The sequence below is a fragment of the Sturnus vulgaris genome, unplaced genomic scaffold, assembly GCF_052056855.1.
Source record: "Sturnus vulgaris isolate bStuVul1 unplaced genomic scaffold, bStuVul1.hap1 Scaffold_195, whole genome shotgun sequence".
Taxonomy (NCBI): domain Eukaryota; kingdom Metazoa; phylum Chordata; class Aves; order Passeriformes; family Sturnidae; genus Sturnus; species Sturnus vulgaris.
The window spans coordinates 4,174,585-4,193,839 of NW_028276170.1; the positions used below are offsets into that span (position 1 = coordinate 4,174,585).

The window sequence follows — 19,255 nt, forward strand, 5'->3', positions numbered from 1 at the left end:
CAGAGGACCCATACTGGGGAGAAGCCCTACGAGTGTGGGCAATGTGGGAAGAGCTTCAGCATGATCTCTGGTCTGATGCAGCACCAGAAGATCCACACAGGGGAGAAGCCCTATGAGTGTGGGAAATGTGGGAAAAGTTTCAGGGACAGCAACTACCTAATGCAGCACCAAGTGATCCACACAGGGGAATGGCCCTACACCTGCTTGGAATGTGGGAAGAGCTTTGGGTGGAGCACCAACCTGAGAAGCCACCAGCGCATCCACACTGGAGAGAGGCCCTATGAGTGTCCCAAGTGTGGGAAGAGGTTTCAGAGCAGCTCCAATCTCCTCATGCATGAGCGGATTCACACAGAGGAGAGGCCCTTCCGCTGCCCTGACTGCGGGAAGGGATTCAAACAAAACTCCAATCTCATCAGGCACCGGCGCATCCACACTGGGGAGAGGCCCTACGAGTGTCCTGAGTGTGGGAAGAGCTTCTCCAGGAGCTCTCACTTGACCAAACACCAACGGAGTCACCACTAAGGGAAGCCCTGTGAGTGTCGCGAGTGTGGGAAGAGCTTCGTGTTCTGCTCCAGCTCCATCTCCCATGGGAGCATCGGTGTTGGATGATCCCCAGTGACCCCCGTTGGGCAGAGCCCTGGTGATCCGTGGTCCTGGTGATCTCCGTGGGGTGGGGGAAAGGTGTTGGAGAGATTTCTCTCCCTTTTCCTTGTCCCGCTGTGATGTGGTTGGTAATAAATTCCCTCGCTGTGCCCAGGCTGGCTCTGTTGTTCCCGTGCTGGTGCTCGGGGCGGGATCTCTCCTGTTCCTTCTCTCAACTCGCGGGCCTCTCCTCATCCAATCAGAGAATGCGATGAAGAAGATTCAGCCAATCAGGGAGAGCAGCTGTGATGACTCACCGGTTGCCGGGCAGACCCGCAGCACCCAGTGTTCCCCACCTGGACCCCACCCTCCCCACCCAGTCACGATCCCCCCGCGGGGTCCCCCCAAGTCCCTCCCCAGTCCCGCTCCCAAGTAAATGGAACTGGGTAAAACTTGGAAGCTTTATTGGGAGCGCTGGGAGCAGCTTGGCTTGGACAGAGTAACACAGGGTTGGAGAGGACGCACTGCACTCCCAAAATCAGCGTGGGGACGGAGCGTGGGATCCTGGCTGGGTCCGAGGCCACGGGGAGGGGCTGTAGACACTGCTGGCTCAGGAGTTCTGTGGGCAGAGAAAAGGTGGTGACCCCCGGCTGGCGGTCCCTAGGAGGAGCACACACACTGGGGGACGGGGAACACGACCCCCGGGACCCCCCCTCTCCTTGCACAGTTAGTAGCTGAGCCCCAGTGCCACGAAGACGAAGCCCAACACAGAGCCCCCATCCCCATCAGCACTTTACTGTGGGCAGCGTCGGGCGACATCTCTAGGGGACCACAGGGGTCAGGACCAACCAAAACCTCTCATGGACATTCCAAGCCACTCGAAGAATCCTCCCAGTCTCCCCCAGCCCACCTAGAGCTCCCTAAAACATTCTCCTAATGTCTTCCCAGCTTCCTTGGGATGCACCAAAGCCCTTCCTGTCCTTCTCAAAATGCCATAACTCCCTCCCATTTGCTCCCCGCTGCCCCAGGACCCCCAAACCTTCTACCAGTCCCTTCACAACCCCAGCAGGACTCACCAAGACCCCTCCAGGTCTATTCCCAGCACAACCAACCTAATTCCAACCCCTGCTTTCCAATTCCTGATCTTTTTCCAGCTCCTCCAGGTTCACTCAAATCCCTCCCAGTTACACCCAGCACCCCCAGACTCCCTCCCAGTGCCCTCCAGGATCCCCGGAACCCCATCCCACCCTCCTAACATCCTTCAAACTCCTCAGCCACTCTAGACACCCAATCCATTCTCCCAGTTTAAACCAGGCTATCTCAAACCCTCTCCCAGTTACCCCAGCACAGCCCAATCCCTCTTCCAGCTCCCCCAGCGCCTCCCCAACTCCCCCCACACTGTGGGGTCCGGGCCGTGCCCCAGTGCCGGCTCAGGGGGTGCTCCAGGCTGACGTGCTCCACCTGGAGCTGGAGCTGACCCCGTGCCGGGGGGAGTTTCCAGCAGCACCAGGAGCTGGTAGAAATCCAGTCCCCAATGGGGACCAGGTCGGTGGCCACCACGTGTCCCGAGAGCTCCTGCTGGCCCTGGAACCAGCTCAGCTGGATGTCGGCAGGGTAGAAATCCATCAGGGAGCACAGCAGGCAGCCGGAGCTGGGAGCTCGAGGGAACCAGCGAGATGGACACACTGGGAGAGAGTGGGGACACACTGGGATCAGCTGGGGGGGACTGGGAGAGATGGGAGAGGGCTGGTGTGGCACTGAGAGTGACTGGGAATGAAATTGGAGAGAGTAGGGAAACACTGGGAGAGAGTGGAGTGGATTGGGGCAATGGGAGAAAGACTGGAGGTTTGGGATTTGACTGAAAAGGATTTGAGAGGGCACTTGGATAGAGGGGAGAGATTTGGGGAGGCACTGGGATGGCAGTGGGAGAGAGGCTGGAGGTCTGGGAGTGGACTGGGAAAGGAATGTCTGTAGACTAAAAGGAATTGGGAAGGACTCTGGTGACACTGGGAGGGACTGTGAGGACACTGGGAGAGACTGGGATAGACTGGGAGAGCCACCGGAGTCCCTTGGGGTGAGTGGACAGGAGGCCACAGGGATGGGTATCTTAGTTTGAGAGACGATTTTAAAAAGCACACTGGAGTGAGTGCTGTCTTCTCTGCAGGGTTCCAATAATCCCTTTCCACCAATGGGAAATAAATATTAATAGATGAAAGAGGAAAAAACTCCAACAGTTTATTAACAAACAATAAGCCTACAAAGCAAAAAAACCTCCCAGACTCTGGATATTAAATTATCAGACCTTTCCCCACACTCACCAGGGAAAATGACCCAAAATGCCAGAGAAATCCCTGCTCACAACACATTGTACAGGTGGCGCCGCTTCTCCCCCAGGGGAAAAACCAACCAGGGGCTGTCCCGAAGGAGAGGAAAGCCCGGGGCTCGCCTGCCCTTGAACTCCTCCCCAGCCGAGCTCCGCGGGCACGGTCCCGGCAGGCGAAGCAGCGGGGCTGAAGCCTCGGGCTGTTTTCTCTCCCGGCTCGGCCCGGCTCGCAGCGGCTTTGGGCTGCAGCGGCGCCGCTCCGCTCCTGCCGGCGCGGAGCCCCCGGGCTGCGACACAGCAGCTGCTCAGTTCGCCTCCAGGCACGGCAAGGCTGCCCCTGCAGCCTCTCCGAGCCAAGAAAAGGGAAAAAAAATCCTTTGTTTGCTTTGGGCAAAACCGCTTCTCAGGCAAACAGAAACCCACGGTGCACAGAGAGAGCCGCGGAAAACCCGAGCAGCGAGGCTTCAAAACGCCCGCGGAATGAACAAGGAGCCTCTCCCCGCCCCGGCCCCGCACACATCCCCTCCCGGGCTGCCGGGGTTTAGATACAATAACCATTCTTTGGGCACAAAGCAGAGGATCATGGAATTACCATGGAATTACCATCACAGTAACCTCTCACTGCAAGAGAATCGTGTACACAATAATCACATGTATCTATCTGTAAAAGCACGTACTGCACTCTGGGTACAGCAATGTGCTCTAGGACAGGAGTGGAGAGGCTGAACGGACACCAGGGGAGATGGGGAATGTACGGACACAGCAAACCCTCCAAGGTCTTTAACCTCATTCCCAGCTTTTCCGTGTTTCAAGGGCATTGACTGCTGGATTTCAATGAACTGAGATGTCACCGTGAAAAGCAGAACAGTCTGGAACCAGACACTGCTGCTGGAGTCAAAGTCTGGACTTGTCACATCTCAGATTTCAAAATATATTGAAGAAAAAGCTCCATTACCCACAACCTTCCCCAGCCCATCCCTCCTCACACATAACGAAATACAATGGAATTCTTTCTAAAGGGTAAAAAATAAAGTAAAATGAACATTGAAATAGATAGAAAGTTACATTGAGAAAATGCAAAATAACGAAGTGTGTCTAGAAAAGCCGGCTGTGATTTCTCAGGTATTGGGCTCAGTGTCAGCCCAGAGCCGGGCTCTGTCTCCCAGGTGCCCAAGTGCCCGGGCCAGCTCTGAGCAGCCTCTCCCGGCTCTCCAGCCCGGCTTTGCCCCGGCTCTGCCCCGGGCAGGCACTCGGTGTTTCCGTGGTGCCCCTGCCCCGCTCAGCTCCCCGTGCCCTGCAAAGGCGCCGAGGCTGCGCTCGGTGCCCCTGGGTGTCACTGAGCGAGGCACTGACGAGCCCCGGTGCCCGGGCACAGCCCTGAGGGACACCCCTCGTCCCCGGCCTCCCGCGGGACACGGAGCCACTGCCCACAAGGCCCTGGCACGTCCGGCCCGGCCAATTCCTCCTGCCCCGGCCAGCCCGGGCTGCAGCCCCAGGGCTCTGCAGGCCGGGGCTGGGGCTGCCGGCTCCCACCGTGGCCAAAGCCTCCCAGGGCTCTGGCCACGCCAGGGGCTACAAGGCCACGAGGCCGGGGCTGCTCCGGGCCGCTTCCAGGCTGTCCCTCTGCTCTTGGGTGCCGGGGGTGGCCCTTTGTGACACGGGCGTGTGTCAGGGCCCTCGGTGATGCGGGACATTGTGGTGCTGTCATGAATGAGAGCGTTTGAGATCGCTTAAAAATCGGTGACAAGGGCATGAACAAAAGTCAGATTTAATATTAAGCGACAAAATACAACAAGTTTAATGGCAAGATTTACTCTACTGCCTACAGAACAAGTGAGGCACAACAAGGGAAAACAAGCAACAACAAAACCAAACAAAATCCAGGCAACCAAAACAGAAATGAACTGAGAACTCTCTAGGGGAGTGTGGGTGGGTGTGTGCTGTGTTTAGGTGCATGGAACAAAAGAGAGTGCAGGCAAGGATTAAAAGGAACAGCCTAAAAACTAATCTACACTAAGCAGCACTTTAACTTCTCTCTTAATTTGTCACTTAACTTATACCTTAGCCCCAGCAATCCAACAGAGGTGCAACAATGAACTAATACCTGACTTAGCTTATAACTTAACATTAACAATTCAACAAAGCACTAACACTTAACAGCATTTAACCTAACTTATAGCTATAACTTCCATGTTGTACTTAGTAATTTAATGGAAGAACAACACTTAGGTTATGACTTACATTTAAAAACTTAGCAAAACATTTAACACTTACAGCATTAAAGTAAGTTCATAACTATAACTAAACCTTGCTTACAGGCCTAACTTAGATATCCACAGTACTTCCACATCTAGGAAAGCTGTATTTCTCCCAGATTTGTTATGGCATATGTGCAGGGGCACACACACAGACAGGAACAGTCAGTGCAGGCAATTCCCCCCAGAGCTCAGTGAAATGCTCCCTTCAGATGTTTTTGCATCTCCCACTGGCCAAAGGATGGGCCTTGAGCAGTGAGGGTATGGGCCCAGGACACGTCGTGTTTCAGCGATCCTCCAGGCACAGCAAAGCCGAGGGTTTGCTGGCTCTGAGAGGCCCCTCAGAGGGAGACTGCTGGTCACAGCCCACGGTGGCCCAGGAGAGCTCAAAGGTCTCCTTTTGGATTTCTGCTGGCAGGGTCACAAGAGAGTGGGCTCCAGTCATAACCATGTTTCATCCCAGCCTCAGTCTGGGTGGGCACTTTCTCTAGGAGTGGGGGAATGCATCACCACACTGGGATCTCAGGGGTGCCCATGGCCTGAGTGATGCTGGCCCGATGCCAGGCACCCACCAAAGCCATTGACCCTGCCTCTACAGCTGCAAAGGAAGAGAAAGTTAAACCAGGAGCTCCAGGATCAGATTAAGACAGGATAAGCAAAGACACCAAAGAGCAAAATGGGCAACACAGACACAGCGTGGGCACAGCAAGGGAATTTATTCCCAATCAAATCATAGCAACAGAAGGAAAAGAGAGAGAAATCTCTCCAACAACTTCCCCCCACACAATGGGGATCATCAGGACCACGGACCACCAGGGCTCTGCCCAACGGGGGATGGAGCTGGAGCAGACCACGAAGCTCTTCCCACACTCGGGGCACTCACAGGGCTTCCCTTAGTGGTGACTCCATTGGTGTTGGGTCAAGGTTGAGCTCTGTGAGAAGCTCTTCCCACACTCAGGACACTCGTAGGGCCTCTCCCCAGTGTGGATGCGCTGGTGTTGTCTCAGGGCAGAGCTCCACCCAAAGCTCTTCCCACATTCCAAGCAGGTGTAGGGCCGTTCCCTTGTGTGGATCACCTGGTGCTCCATCAGGTGAGAAATCGTTGTGAAGCTCTTCCCACATTTCCCACACTCGTAGGGCTTTTCCCCAGTGTGGATCCTTTGGTGCCGGATCAGATGGGACCTGTCTCTGAAGCTCTTCCCACATTGTCCACACTCATAGAGCTTCTCCCCAGTGTGGACCACCTGGTGTCGGATCAGATGGGAGCTCCACCTGAAACCCTTCCCACATTCCAAGCACCTGTGGGGCTTCTCCCCTCCAGGAGGCTTCTCCACCAGCTCTGAGCTCTGCCTGGATCTCCGGCCGCCTTCCCGGCTCAGGGAGGGTCTTTCCTCCTCACAGCTCCCTGGGCTGGGTTTGCAGCCCCTCCTCCTGAGAGATCTCTGGGGCTTTTCTGCCTCCTCCATCCCTGCACACCTGGGGAATGAAAATTCCTGGTTTGGGGGGAAATAACAAGAAGAGAGCTCCATAAACTGGGTGTTCCTCCTTGCCCAAGTTCATCACTGGAAGTCATTGAGCATCTTGTGTCTGTAATAACCTCACAAACGCCAAGATTCCCATCCAAAATCCTCCAAACTTTAACACACGGATCAAAAACTCCCCAAATATCAAGATTCAGCCAAAATACCCTCCAAAATTGTGCTGGTTTGAAAGCAAAACCAGTGAGAGACTCCAAGTAAGAAATGCAATTTTATAGGAAAAAAGAGAAGAGAATTAAAATACATGCAACAGTAGAAAAGAAAACAACTGACAGAATCAGAATACAACCTGACACCCCACTAGTTAGGGCGGTGGTAGCAGTCCCGATGAAGTGGTCTTGTTGTAGTAGTGATGCTGTAGAAAGGTCTGGTAGCTCTTGTCCTCTGGAAACCAGTGGGTAAGGGCTGCCTTGGTGCTCCAAATCTCAGATTTTCTCTAGGTAGGAAAGGCTTGGCTCCTCCCCCTGGCTGGAGCATCTCCCAATGGGATGATGGAATTTTATCAGTCATGCAGTGGCACTCAATGGCCCATTAACAGAAGATATCTTCCTGGAGGAAGGATGGGTTGTGGAAAAGATAAAGAACACTGCCCCACCTGGTTTTAACAGATGGCCCATTAGCAGAGGATATCTCCCACAGAAATAAGGATCACTGCTCAACCTGTTTTTTCCCCCACTCTTTGTTCTTTTGTTTCTTCCTGGGACCTCTGACTGGTTACTTCATGTTTGCTGCTGATTTCTTCTTCCTTTTGAGGATGAAAATGGTAAAAGTGTCTTTGACCTGCCTTGCTGGATATTGTGAAGAGGAACAGTCATCTACTGCAAGTGGAAGTGTCACAGGTGGAGCAGAGTTCTGTGAGTGCTGTATCAAACCAGACCTCATCAGACCTGCCAGAACAACTGGTCCATGCTGCCCTTCACTGCTCTGCCTGTTCCCCACTGTTTCATGCCAGAGTAATTTAACTGCTGTTAATTGGGTGTGTGTTTCACTCGAGCCAGTCCAGCAGAACCAGCAGAAAGCAGCCCCAGAATGAATGGGGCTCTGCAGAGGAGCCCCAGACTATTCATCAGCCTGCCCGCAGAACTGGCTCCAACTCTGAACCCTTGTGACCACACTCTGAAGAAGACACACTTCTGATATTTCTGAGGCACTTATGACTGAGGCACTGCACGTGCTTGTTCAGGTAAGAGTCCCTAAGTTCTTTCATACTTCAGGAAAAATCCTGCAGCAGTGCATACCCAGCATCTGCTATCAGCACATCCTGGCTGCACGTGCAGGAGAAGCAGCAGCAGCATTGTGCACGTGGGTTTGTTAAGCTGAACTCCCCTACACTTTGAACAGTGCTCATCACAAACATATTTAATGGCACACCGGTGCCATACATTTCTCCTAAAAGCCTCCCTTGTAACTAAACTTTGCTAGAAATTAATACCGAGGATGAAGGAGCAACTTCGGTCTCAGTCCGGAGGTGGAGGGGTTCTAAACACTGACTTTCCGAGAGCAGCATCTCTCCTGAAGCGCTCGGGGCCACCCGAGCCGCCGCCGGGAGCGCGGTGCAGAAGCCGGCCCGGACTCAGCCGCAGCGCCGGGCACCGCGCATCGCTGCTCTGCAGGGCGGCCCGCACGTCCTCCAGCAGCTGCCGCAGGCTGCCCTTCTCCTGCTGCAGCTCGGCCATGCGCTCCTCGGCCCGCTCCAGCGCCACCATCTCCTCGCAGCGCTCTCGGGAGCAGGGCCCCGGCGGCCGCCGCTCGGGCTCGGCGGGGGCTGCGCGGGCGGATGTGGCTCTCGATGTGCTCGCCCTCCCGGCCCAGCGGCAGCCGCGGGTGCTGAAGCGGCCGCGGAGCCGCGCGTGGAGCTGGCGGAAGGTGAGCTCGGCCCAGAGCCCGTCCCACAGCCCCGCGCACTCCTCGGGCTCCGCCGCCTCCTCCGGCCCCAGCGCCCGGCACAGCGTGCGGGACTCCTCGCCGGGGATGCGGCCCGGCCCGGCGCAGTCCCGCTGCTGGAAGATCTCCTGCAGGGACTGCTCCGGGCCGCTGGCCAGCACGACCATCTCGTTCTCCACGCCGCGCTCCAGCCCGTAGCGGTGGGCGAGGGCGCTGAGCAGCCACTGCGTGCGCCGGGCCGGCCGCTCGGAGGGGTCCCAGCCCTCAGGCGGCTCCATCGCGCCCGCCCGGCCCGCGGCGCTGCCCGAGCATCCTGAGCGCCGCCCGCCCGAGCGCTCGGCCCCGGCCCCGGCACGGAGCGCCCGGCTCGCCCCGCACGGAGCCGCGTCCGCCTTTGTCCAGCAGGAGCAGGGACTTGGGCAAAGCGGGCAGGTGCCGCCCTGCTCCCTTTGTCTGCCAAGCCCGAGCCCCAAGTGTGGTTCTTATTTCTTAGCTAATTTCTCCCTGGTTTCTCTCTAACACAAGCAAGACAATTGCATCGCATAATCCAGTTTGACAAGTAAGGCTTGTGAACGAGTGAGCGCTTCCACTAAATTAAAAACCCAATGTGTGTAGCCGTGGAATGGGGTTTTAACCCTTTAAGTGCGGCGGAAATAAGATGCACAGCTACATGGTCATCTTTCATGACAGGAAAAAAGAGACAAGTTTATTCAGAAATACACTTGGTTTTATAGCATGACTCGTAATTCCCAGAGTAGAAAAGGTGATTGGTTCAGACAGAAGACACCTCATTCCCAGGGCCTGGTCACACATCACAACAGCTGTTCTATCTTTGTTACTAATTCCTTTTTATTTTGACCAAATTATCAGCCTGGGAGAAATTCTCCCTAGCCTTGAGCTGGACCAGCTTATCAGCTGGGAACAGAGCTGAAAAGCTCCAGCCTGGAATATTATTCAGGCTGTAATTTTCTTACTTTCTCAATATGTGTCCCACAAATGTGCTTGAACGTCGACCTTCTGTTCGCTCAGGCTTCCTCACCTCTGTAGATGAGGTGACTTCCTGGTGTTGGTGTGTGGATGTTAAGAGGTCTGTGTTAGAGATGAGTAAGTGTTCAACTCGTTTAAACGAGCTGCCCAAAGCAGTGATTTTGGTCTCTCTTTGCCTGGGGAGCAGGACCGGGGTTGTTGAACGCAGGCAGCAGCACGAGCAGGGCTCCTCCAGCAGCAGGGACACGCCAGGAGCCAGAGGGGACCGTGGCACCAGAGGGGACCGTGGCACCAGCCATGCCCGAGGTCTGAACAGGCTGCCAAAGTCAGGTGGTGCTGACAGGCTGCGTTAACAGCCCAGGCAAGGCGTGGTGAGGAGCCAGGGCTGGGGGCCACCCAAGGAGTCCTGTCAAGAGCAAATCATTCTAATATTCTCTCTAGGGCAAAAAAGGAACAAACCAGTCCAGTTGATATGCGAGGAAAAAGAATTCAAGTTCGTTTAAAACGCTGCTTAGGTTGGGTTTCTTTTGAGTGAACTGGTGTTAATAAATATTCGGTCCCATATGATGGAGTTTCTCTGCAAATAGGCCTTGACGGGAAATTTCTGAATACCTTTTGTTTTGGTCTTTCTTAAGTTGAACACCTGAGTAGCTTTGTTGAGGAATGGAGAACTATTTGTAGGTCAGTATTTTCTCAGGAGGAGCCTTAAATTTCAGCACAGGAGGAAGGAAAGGCAAAGGTTTGAAAGCCTTCCCCTGCTGAAGTGACACACTTTGAGAGGAGTCTGTGAGGAGAAGTCCCCTCAGGCACTGCCAGGGCTGTTTGCCTCCTGTGCAGGCTCAGTATTCTGGGAGCTCCACAAGCCTCAGATGCCACTGTATTTTCCCCTGAATATTTTTTGTCGTGCAGTAACAGGGAGAATATTTTGTGCTAGATTCTCCTCTGGGCTGAGAGGAATGTTGAATTTGTCTTTACAAATGAGCTCTGGATCTGCCTGTAGATAAGGTTAAGCACTGAGAGATAAAAGAAACAATGGGATGGATTCCACTGATTAATGAATGGAAAAAGATGTTTGCCTTTACAAACAAACTGTAGGGCTGCTGATAAATGAAATTGGATATCGAAAGATGAAAGAAGCAATGGGGGGGAAAACTATGAATTCTATAAGAATTAAAAATTAAAAGGGAGGGTTATACATTAGAGGGGAATTTCAGGTATCAGGCGTTCCGGGAAGTCTGTGCCTCTCAAGTACCTCAGCCAATGGGGAAAGAGAGAGGGAAATGCGGCCGGGAAAATAGGATAAAAAGGAGGCTGCGTCCTCCAAAAATTTGAGAGATCCCAGGGGAATGTCCCATGGCCTCTCCCTTTATTCGAATAAAGCAAAAAGGACTCCTCTGTCTCCTTTTTGGACATAAACCTCTGGTGTTTGTGGATTAATTTTCCTGACAATTTTGGGGGCTCGTCCGGGATCTTTCCACCATCCGGGGCAGCGAGTGGAGCTGAAGGCGCCTCACCCAGTTTGGGTGATCCGCTCCCCTTGGTGCCGGCCGGTACAGGGCGATCCATTGGGTTCCCGAGACTGTCCAGGAGACAGACGAGTGGCGGACCAGGGGGGTCCGTGAAGAGTCCGCAGGGAAGGACCACTGAAAATCTCACCGGTGAGTAAAATGGGATCTTCGGGGAGCAAACCTGGGAGGGCACCCATGGAGGGTAGCACAGGTAAAACGGGGCACCCAGAGAGGGTTGGAAAGGTGAAGCCGCGAAGGGACCCCGGCAAAAGGGATGACGATCCCATAGTACCCCCGGAGAGTCCCTTGGGGAGAGTGCTGAGGTCTTGGGAAAGATTGTATATTCACCCAGAAGTAACTATGGAAATGATGGTAAAATATTGTTATTTTGTGTGGCCAGAGTATAAGTTGGCAAGGGGACTTATATGGCTACCTTATGGAACAGATAAAATTCATTTGTGTCGAATTTTGTGGAGGTATTTAAGGAAATTTATATGTTAAGGAAAAAAAAAAAAAAGGAGAAGAAGAAAGTGGTGAGGATTGGGATGTTTTTCAGCACCTTCCCCCGTCTTGTCCTCCAGTGTTGCCAGCTGACCCCGGTCGTCTGTATCCTCAACTTCCAGAGCAAAGGGATCAGGAGAATGTTATTCTTACAGCCCCACCTGAGAAGGATAATGGTGTAGGGGGAGGGGAGCAGCATGTTGTATCACCCCCCAGAACTAGAAGAGGAACTCAGTTTAGGGCATCAGAAGCCCCCCAAGAGACAGGGGTACACCAGATGCCACTCTGTCAAGTTCCTTTGGGGAGTCAAGGGGGAGGATTTGGGTTTGTAATTGTACCACTCACTACCCAGGATTTAAGAAGGCTGAAAAAAAAAAAAGATTTGGATGATCCCATAGAGGTGGGGGAAAAGATAGAGAAATATTTGGGAAATGCAGATCATACGTGAAAGGATTGGGATTTTCTTTTGGGAATTTTGTTTGGGTCATCAGAGAAACAAATGATTTTGCAGAAAGCTCGGCAGCTGTGGGAGGATGAACATCCACAAGCAGCAGGAGGGGGCTGAACCCAATGCACCTACGGTGGGTGATGCCATCCCCCAGGCAGACCCCCAGTGGGACCCAAATAACCAGGCTAGTCTGGCTCACCGTGATTGCCGTGCTTATTTGATCAGGGCAATCAAGTCAGCGGCTCCCAGAACTAACAACATAGCTAAGGCTCTGTCGTTGGAACAGGAGAAACAGGAAACCCCTCATTGGTTGGAGAGGATTAGGGATGCCTTGAGGAAGCACGGGGGGATGGATCCTGAAGGGCCAGCCTTCAACACATTGCTTAAGGTGCAATTTGTTACTAAGGCCTGGCCTGATATAAGGAAAGGAGTACAGAAGGATGAAGAGTGGCAGAATAAGCCTCTAGAGGAATTGGTTAGAAAAACACAGCAGATATATGTAAGAAGGGATGAGGAAAAGGCAAAAGCTAAAGCAAAGATGATGGCAGAGTTTTTGTAGCCCCGGAGGAATAAACCGCAGGGTCCAAGGGTCCCCAGGGACAGAGGGGACGGGGTCGGCCACAAGGAAGGGGCAGAGGGATTCCCTCCTCGGCAGGGGACAGCCGACCCAAACAGCGGCTGGGGAAGAACCAGGGTGCTGTCTGCAGGGCAGAAGGGCATTGGAAAAACGAGTGTCCACAGAAACAACTGGACCCTGAGGAGGAGGAAGTCCAGAGGATAATGGAAATGGATTGTTAGGGGTGTCAGGGGCTCCTATTATACCAAGAACCCACCACTCAGGAGCCCTTGATAACTTTTAAGGAAGCTCAGCTGGCACAGACCTTGCCTTTGGACTTTGCTGTTCACAACATCCAACCGGGACACTGGGTCCTGGTTAAGGAGTGGGAAGAAGCACCACTGGTGGCCAAGTGGCGTGGACCTTTCCAGGTGTTGCTGAGCACAGACACAGCCGTCAAGACAGCTGAACACGGCTGGACCCATCACACTCGGGCCAAGGTCTCTGCAGCCCCAGAGATTTGGACATCTCAGCGGCAGGAGAAGGACGGGAAGCCGCGACTGACACTCGGCAGGAGGGGACTGGAGCAGCAGCCAGGGCGTCGACATCGGGGGAAGCCTCGTGTGCCCACCCACAGAGTGCCTGCTGAAATAGTCTGTGTGGGCATCCCTCCTCTCAGATCTCCAGGCACTGGGGGCCAACCCTTGCTGTCATTGTTTTCTTTATGTTGAGCTCTTTCTGTGCCTTCACTCGCCACAGGTGGTGTGAAAGACAACGTGAAAGTAAAAATTAAATTAGGAAATTAGATTACACAATCAGAATGTTTCTCTTAATAATGTTACCTTTATATTATCAGTTAGGTTGGGGCCAAGAATGGGAAAATATTTTTTTGACCTTAGGAGAAGAAGTAGCAAAAACCTTTAACCTTAGCAATTGTTGGGTCTGTGGAGGGCCAGGGGGATCTGAAAACGGGCCATGGGTGGCCAGCCCAGTTGAACATCAACAGTAGATTAGCACCCTGAGTAAAGTCTGTAATGGAACAGGATTTAAGATGAAGAAGGAAGTCCATGGCGGCTTCATTCTTCTGAAAAAGGCACTTATTGTCTAAATAGACAAGTAGACGACAATTAAAAAAAAAAAAGTAGTGAAACAAATAGCAAAATGAATAAAAAATTAGCTCATGTACCAGTCCGAACATGAAAAGGATGGGAATGGGACATGTTTTCTTGGCTACCTGGTGGACTATAGGTTAAACAATTACTTTTTTCCTCTTATGTGCTGTAGCAACTCTAGTCTTTTTACTATGCATGATCCCTTGCTTAGTACAACTTATTCAACATGTGATCGAAGGGATGCAGGTAAGAGCCACGCCTACTGGTCCAGAAATATTTACAAAAGGACAGAAATTGATGTCACTCCAAGTAATTACAAAACCAAAAAGAGCTCAGGAACAAGAAATTAAGTCAATGAGAGCTAAAGTGTGTAAAGACAATTATTAAACAAATAAAAGAGAAGGGATTGAGAGGAATGTTGAATTTGTCTTTACAAATGAGCTGTGGATCTGCCTGTAGATAAGGCTAGCACTGAGAGATAAAAGAAACAATGGGATGGATTCCACTGATTGATGAATGGAAAGAGATATTTGCCTTTACAAACAAACTGTAAGGCTGCTGATAAATGAAATTGGATATCGAAAGATGAAAGAAGCAGCGGGGGGGAAACTATGAATTCTATAAGAATTAAAAATGAAAAGGGAGGGTTATACATTAGAGGGGAATTTCAGGTATCAGGCGTTCCGGGAAGTCTGTGCCTCTCAAGTACCTCAGCCAATGGGGAAAGAGAGAGGGAAATGCGGCCGGGAAAATAGGATAAAAAGGAGGCTGCGTCCTCCAAAAATTGGAGAGATCCCAGGGGAATGTCCCATGGCCTCTCCCTTTATTCGAATAAAGCAAAAAGGACTCCTCTCTCTCCTTTTTGGACATAAATCTCTGGTGTTTGTGGATTAATTTTCATGACATAGGTGACCCGGGAGGGGGACCTCGCCCCCAATATCTTGGGCGGTCCTGGCAGGGTTTTTGAAAGGGGGAGGAATATTCGGAGCTCACCCGAAGTATCTTTGGGTCTCCCTGTTTGTGTATTTCGGGAGGCGGCAGGCGGAGCGATGTTTGCATCTCGCAGGGCTCCAAAGCTGTCCCGAAATCCCCTTTTGGGGGATCCTGTGGGGTCCCCGGGTGGTTTTTTGGGGATGTCTGGGTGGCGGCTGCAGACAGAGCCCCGGCGGTGGGTGGGGGATGGAGGTCCCCGGAGCCCCGTGGCGATCGCCCGGGACTGGCAGGGCGAGGGGAGCAGCCTTGAGGGGGGGAAAGCGAAAAGGGGAGAGCCCCGGGAGTGCCGGAGCCTGAAATGGGGGCCTGGAGAGGGGGGACCCCGAGAGCCGGGAGTGAGGGGAGCCTGGAGAAGGGATGAGCCTGGAGACGGGGAACCCCTAGGACACCCAAGTGGGGACCCCAAAGCCTCCCAGGGCTCTGGCCACGCCAGGGGCTACAAGGCCACGAGGCCGGGGCTGCTCCGGGCCGCTTCCAGGCTGTCCCTCTGCTCTTGGATGCCGGGGGTGGCCCTTTGTGACACGGGCGTGTGTCAGGGCCCTCGGTGATGTGGGACATTGTGGTGCTGTCATGAATGAGAGCGTTTGAGATCGCTTAAAAAACGGTGACAAATGCATGAACAAAAATCAGATTTAATATTAAGCAACAAAGTACAATAAGTTTGTTGGCAAGATTCACTCTACTGCCTACAGGACAGCTGAGGCACAACAAGGCAAGAACAACACCAAATAAAATCCATGCAATCAGAACAGAAATTAACTGGGAACTCTCTAGGGGAGTGTGGGTGGGTGTGTGCTGTGTTTAGGTGCATGCAGGGATTAAAAGGAACACGGCCTGAAAACTTAACAACTCTAAACAACTCTTTAACTTCTACCTTAATTTGTAACTTAAGTTATACCTTAGGCCTAGCAAATCAACAGAGGAACAATACTGAACGTGTACCTAACTTAACTTAGAACTTAACATTAACAATTCCACAATGTCACTTAACAGCATTTAACCTAAAATACAGCTATAACTTCCGACTTAGCAACTTAATACAAAAACAACACTTATGACTTACATTTAAGAACTTAGCAAAACGCTTAGCATTTAACAGCATTTAAGTATGTTCATAACTATAACTGAACCTTGCTTAAAGGCCTAACTTAGATATCCAAGGTACTTCCACATCTAGGAAAGCTGTATTTCTCCCAGATTTGCTATAGCATATGTGCAGGGGCACACACACAGACAGGAACAGTCAGTACAGGCAATTCCCCCAGAGCTCAGTGAAATCCTCCCTTCAGATGTTTTTGCATCTCCCACTGGCCGAAGGATGGGGCCTTGAGCAGTGAGGGTATGGGCCCAGGACACGTCGTGTTTCAGCGATCCTCCAGGCACAGCAAAGCCGAGGGTTTGCTGGCTCTGAGAGGCCCCTCAGAGGGAGACTGCTGGTCACAGCCCACGGTGGCCCAGGAGAGCTCAAAGGTCTCCTTTTGGATTTCTGCTGACAGGGTCACAAGAGAGTGGGCTCCAGTCATAACCATGTTTCATCCTGGCCTCAGTTTGGGTCAGCACTTTCTCTAGAAGTGGGGGAATGCATCACCACACTGGGATCTCAGGGGTGCCCATGGCCTGGGTGATGCTGGCCTGATGCCAGGCACCCACCAAAGCCACTGACCCTGCCTCTCCAGCTGCAACAGTGGGGAGAAAGTTTAACCCAGAGTTCCTGGGATGGTGTAAAAAGGGGAAACATCCCGTACCAAACAGCAAAATGTGCATCACAGACCCAGCCTGGGCATGGAGAGGAAATTTATTACCAACCAAATCACGGCAGGACAAGAAGAAGGGAAAGAAATCTCTCAAACCCCTTCCCCCTCACCCAACGGGGGTCACTGGGGATCATCCAACACCGATCCTCCCATGGAGGATGGAGCTGGAGCAGAGCACGAAGCTCTTCCCACACTCGGGGCACTCACAGGGATTCCCTTAGTGGTGACTCCGTTGGTGTTTGGTCAAGGTTGAGCTGTGTGAGAAGCTCTTCCCACACTCAGGACACTCGTAGGGCCTCTCCCCAGTGTGGATGCGCCGGTGGACAGTGAGGGTGGAGTTGTGCTTGAATCCCTTCCCGCAGTCGGGGCAGCGGAAGGGCCTCTCCTCTGTGTGAATCCGCTCATGTTTGAGGCAATCGGAGCTGGTGTGAAACCTCTTCCCACACTTGGGACACTCGTAGGGCCTTTCCCCAGTGTGGATACGTCGGTGGATTCTCAGGTTGGAGCTCCACTGAAAGCTCTTCCCACATTCCGAGCAGGTGTAGGGCCGTTCCCCTGTGTGGATCACCTGGTGCTTCATCAGATAAGAAATAGTGCTGAAGTTTTTCCTGCATTTTCCACACTCGTAGGGCTTCTCCCCAGTATGGACCCTCTGGTGTCGGATCAGCTGGGAGCTGTAGCTGAAACCCTTCCCACATTCCAAGCACTTGTGGGGCTTCTCCCCTCCAGGAGGCTTCTCCACCAGCTCTGAGCTCTGCCTGGATCTCCGGCCGCCTTCCCAGCTCAGGGAGGGTCTTTCCTCCTCGCAGCTCCCTGGGCTGGGTTTGCAGCCCCTCCTCGAGAGGGATCTCCGGGGCTTTTCTGCCTCCTCCATCCCCGCACACCTGAGGAATGAAAATTCCTGGTTTAGGGGGAAATAACAATAAGAGAGCTCCATAAACTGGGTGTTCCTCCTTGACCAAGTTCATCTCTGGAAGTCATTGAGGATCTTGTGTCTGTAATAACCTCCCAAACACCAAGATTCCCACCCAAAATCGTCCAAACTTTAACACACGGATCAAAAACTCCCCAAATATCAAGCTTTAGCCAAAATCCCCTCCAGAATTGTGCTGGGTTGAAAGCAAAACCAGTGAAAGACTCCAAGTCAGAAATAGAATTTGATAGGAAAAAAGAGAAGAGAAATAAAATACATGCAATAGTACAAAAGAAAACAACTGACAGAATCAGAATACAACCTGACACCCCGCTAGTTAGGGTGGTGGTAGCAGTTCCAATGAAGTGGTCTTGTTGTAGTAGTGATGCTGTAGAAAGGTCTGGTAGCTCTTGTCCTCTGGAAACCAGGGGGTAAGGGCTGCCTTGGTGTTCCAAATCTCAGATTTTAGGAAAGGCTTGGCTCCTCCCCCTGGCTGGAGCATCTCCCAATGGGATGATGGAATTTTATCAGTCATGCAGTGGCACTCAATGGACCATTAACAGAAGATATCTCCCTGGAGGAAGGATGGGTTGTGGAAAAGATAAAGAACACTGCCCCACCTGGTTTTAACAGATGGCCCATTAGCAGAGGATATCTCCCACAGAGATAAGGATCACTGCTCCACCTGTTTTTATCCACTACTCTTTGTTCTTTTGTTTCTTCCTGGGACCTCTGACTGGTTACTTCATGTTTGCTGCTGATTTCTTCTCCCTTTTGAAGATGAAAATGGTAAAAGTGTCTTTGACCTGCCTTGCTGGATATTGTGAAGAGGAACAGTCATCTACTGCAAGTGGAAGTGTCACAGGTGGAGCAGAGTTCTGTGAGTGCTGTATCAAACCAGACCTCGTCAGACCTGCCAGAACAACTGGTCCATGCTGCCCTTCACTGCTCTGCCTGTTCCTCACTGTTTCATGCCAGAGTAATTTAACTGCTGTTAATTGGGTGTGTGTTTCACTCGAGCCAGTCCAGCAGAACCAGCAGAAAGCAGCCCCAGAATGAATGGGGCTCTGCAGAGGAGCCCCAGACTATTCATCAGCCTGCCTGCAGAACTGGCTCCAACTCTGAACCCTTGTGACCACACTCTGAAGAAGACACACTTCTGATATTTCTGAGGCACTTATGACTGAGGCACTGCACGTGCTTGTGCAGGTAAGAATCCCAAAGTTCTTTCTGTCAGGAAAATTAATCCACAAACAGCAGAGGCTTATGTCCAAAAAGGAGACAGAGGAGTCCTTTTTGCTTTATTCAAATAAAGGGAGAGGCCATGGGACATTCCCCTGGGATCTCTCCAATTTTTGGAGGACGCAGCCTCCTTTTTATCCTATTTTCCCGGCCGCATTTCCCTCTCTCTTTCCCCATTGGCTGAGGTACTTGAGAGGCACAGACTTCTCGGAACGCCTGATACCTGAAATTCCCCTCTAATGTATAACCCTCCCTTTTAATTTTTAATTCTTATAGAATTCATAGTTTTCCCCCTGTTGCTTCTTTCATCTTTCGATATCCAGTTTCATTTATCAGCAGCCCTACAGTTTGTTTGTAAAGGCAAATATCTTTTTCCATTCATCAATCAGTGGAATCCATCCCATTGTTTCTTTTATCTCTCAGTGCTAGCCTTATCTACAGGCAGATCCACAGCTCATTTGTAAAGACAAATTCAACATTCCTCTCACCTCTCCCACTCATCCACAGGGGTTTGGGGCAGTTTTCCCTTTTTGTGGGGGAAATCAAAGCCATGCACTGATGCTCCTAAATAGGAGGTAGCAGAAGTGAGGCTCCAGGACTTCCCGCTGAGCCGGAGGCAGCGAACACGCAGGGCTGGGAAAGGCGTGCCGGGAGCTGCG

General features: G+C 52.1%; 1 pseudogene; it reads right to left on the reverse strand.

The window, feature by feature from the left end:
• Positions 1–19,255, reverse strand: part of LOC148218018 (uncharacterized) — a 97,308-nt pseudogene that overhangs the window by 57,564 nt on the left and 20,489 nt on the right.